Source organism: Nicotiana attenuata, chromosome 7 (assembly GCF_001879085.1).
Source record: "Nicotiana attenuata strain UT chromosome 7, NIATTr2, whole genome shotgun sequence".
NCBI lineage: Eukaryota > Viridiplantae > Streptophyta > Magnoliopsida > Solanales > Solanaceae > Nicotiana > Nicotiana attenuata.
Genome location: NC_031995.1, coordinates 67,068,299 through 67,071,657, shown reverse-complemented (window position 1 = coordinate 67,071,657; position 3,359 = coordinate 67,068,299).

Below are 3,359 nucleotides of genomic sequence, written 5' to 3'. Positions count from 1 at the left end.
AAGTACCATGCATTATTCACAACATTCAAGTGCTCCTGAGAGGTGAAAAGGTTCAAATATATGATCAATTCAAACAATTGGGTAAGGCTTGTAATATGGTTGCCAAAAAAATAAATAGAATTACAGGCTCAAAGGGGTTAACTACGTTACATAATATTAGGCGGGTAAAATATACATATCTAGTTCAACAAAGAAACGCCTATATCACTTCCAAGACTGAACAAAATTAGTATTTCGCTTTGCAAACATACGGGGCAAGTTCTAGACATCAAATGCAATGCACCGAATAATACAAAATCTTACACACACATGGCACATAACTCACTCAGGATCGGACTCATCAAGACACTCTAGCCAAAGCCATTAAGCACAGTTATAATCACACAATTTAAGGCACTTATTTAAGAGTCAAAAATTGAGCCTAGGTGTCACAACTAAGGCACTTACCACTCTCAAGGCATATGTAGTTAAGGGAAATTGATCCTTTAAACTAGCTTTCTGACTAAAGATTCTTAATTCCTAAAAATAAAAAGATCTAACTATACCCGGTTCAAGCAAAACCCTTGAAAAAGAACCGCGTCACAAAAAAACCAAGGGGGAATTGTTACACTACCTAAAAAAACTAAAATAAAATATATATTTTTGGATTTTCACATATATACAATTTTTTTTTTCCTTTCAACTCATCTCCCTCAAGAAACCAGTCGACGAAATTCATCGTCGGGAAGAGTCGACTAAACACTTAATTACTAGCTATTACAGAACGATAGAGTTCAGAATTATAGTTTACAGACCACAGTATCTATGAAAGCAAGAAACAAATCAAACAAAACCAACTGGAAAATAAAAATAAAACTACAAGTACAATTAAATAGAAGCACCCCACCCCACACTTAAGAGATTGCTTTGTTTCCAATGCAAAACAGTAAAATCAAGAGTGAAAAGAAGGTGACTCCCTGAGGCCCAAGGACTAATCATCAGCACCCTCGAAGGTGCGCAAATACTCCTCATCATCGGAGGGAATGGATTTCACATCCTCATCAGGTGACAGCTGTCCTCCTCTCGTCAACCCCAACCACTGCTGAGTGATAGCAGAAAGGGGGTGATCTTGCTGCAACTCCTCCAAATCGGCCTCCCCCCGAGCAGCACGAAGGCTCAAGTCAGCAAACAGTAGCTGTAGTGTCTCCTCAATATGGACCATCCTCTGGTCCGAATTAACAGCAGTAGTAGGGGGGTCTATCACCTACGTAACATCATACGCCTTAATAGGATATGTCACTGGAATATTCCGGTCATAGTGAAACTCCTCCTCTATATGGTGTGCTCGCAACAATCGAGTGATCATACTCGGGTAATAGAGACGGCGGGCCCCAAGTGGTCACACTCTAGCCATATGCTCCAGCATGAGTTTGTCAAGATCAACCCGCATCCTTGTCAGCAAGGCATAGATCAAAAACACTTTCAGTTGTGGGACATTAGTGTCATTCTGAGTGGGTCATGATTTTGGCATTAATCAACCGTAAAACAACCCTGGCTGGCCTCTGGAATGTACTCTTCTTCATGTTCTTATGGAACTTATTTGCATCCCGTGACCATGCAGCAGAAGAGTCAGCTCCACATAGCAGTCGGCGGATAGCCGAATAGTCTGGCCGACGGAGAAACCTCTGAAAGAGCTTGTGGGAATGCTCTGTGAAAACCATAATCTGATTGATCACATGGGAGGAGAAATGAATCACTTTACCCTGTACCTGCACTTCGTACACAACATTCGGGTTGGCCGCAGGTTGCCAGTTGGCATAAAACTCTTTGACTAGGGTCACATTCACCGCATCACCAGGACAGAACACACTGTCGAAACCCAAAGCCCGAATGTTGTTGTATATATATATATTTTCGGGCCAACTTCCCATCGTCAATAGCAACCTCAGGCTCTGGTGGCACCGCCGGGATAAATTTCTGGAACTAGCATCGAGCATGGGCTGGGACAGCCAGTATACCATATTTGCACTCTGGCACCTCATCCGCATTAGGGTCAAAGTGCTCCTCTTCCTCCTCTACTGGGGCGGGGGGAGGCGCCCGTCTCCCACCTAGACGGCTACTAGACGCAACCTCAGAAGAACCAGTGTTAGAGCGTTTGCTCGGCCGGCGAGACATTGTACCTGCACAAGACGAACAATATTAGCCACAACACGTAAACCAAAACAAGACCAAACGGGGTAACCACCCCACACTTATGTTAATGGCATGTTCACAGGTAAAATGTATATCAGGGACTCAGACTACCCCATTGGAAGTGTGCCACAATCAATCAACAACCCACCCAACCACCAACATAATGGTACAATCACAAAACCACGGACTATGCTAGCTTAAAGTACAAAATTAAGAAGCTAATCTAGTAACTAAGAAGAGAAGAAAAAAAGTTATACTAATGCACTACTAACAAACTTTATAGAGTACAACACAACACTACACAAGCACAAATCCTAAATCGAACATTCCAATTAGCACCTAACACCACATTATCTCATAAAAATTATCCTCCACTAAGCTACAATGTCACTTTCTATGTCATTGATGCATTTAATCAAGCACACGGTATTCACCAAAGTTACCTCATAATTTCAACTTTAATTTTTCCAAGATTACTACACAACCATACCAATCAACCATCCTACCACCACCACAATGTAACAAGGGCACAAAGTGCTCCAAATTTGCACAAATATTCCACCAATTTTCGGCCTTTAAGGCACCTCCACCCATCTTCACCATTAATATTTTCTATAAGCATCAAGACATGTTAAAAATCTTCTACAAGTATAAGCACAATGGAAACCTAACAAGTGAAGCACCAATCATGGCCGAAATAAGCAAAGAAATGGAAAAAAATTAGCACCACTACACTACCTAGGGTTTAGTTCAAATTAATTATACTACTCAACTACAATGAATAACTTAAAGAAAAGAGAGGAAAGTAGAGAAACACTTACCTTGAGGATAAATGTAAGGGATGGGAGGTGAGTGTGGGAGAGGAATTTGAGAAGAAAAGAGAGTGGGGGATTTGGGGAGAGGGTTGGGTCTCTGTGAAGAACAGAGAAAAGAAATAGGGGGGGGGGGGTTGCGAACGGGCTGGTTATAGAGACTAATTTTTTTTTTAAATTTTTGCACTGCTGCGTCGCAAGTTGCGGCGCGGTAGTGTATTTTTCTCAGAGCTCGTTTTTTTTAGCTTCATTGTTTGCCCCCCGACTCCTATTGTGTACTTATTTTATGTCCAATTCATGCTTGTACCTGCCCAAACAAGTCTCACAACTCCTAACTTCTAATAATCCTAAACTAAATTATGGGTTAGTGATGTT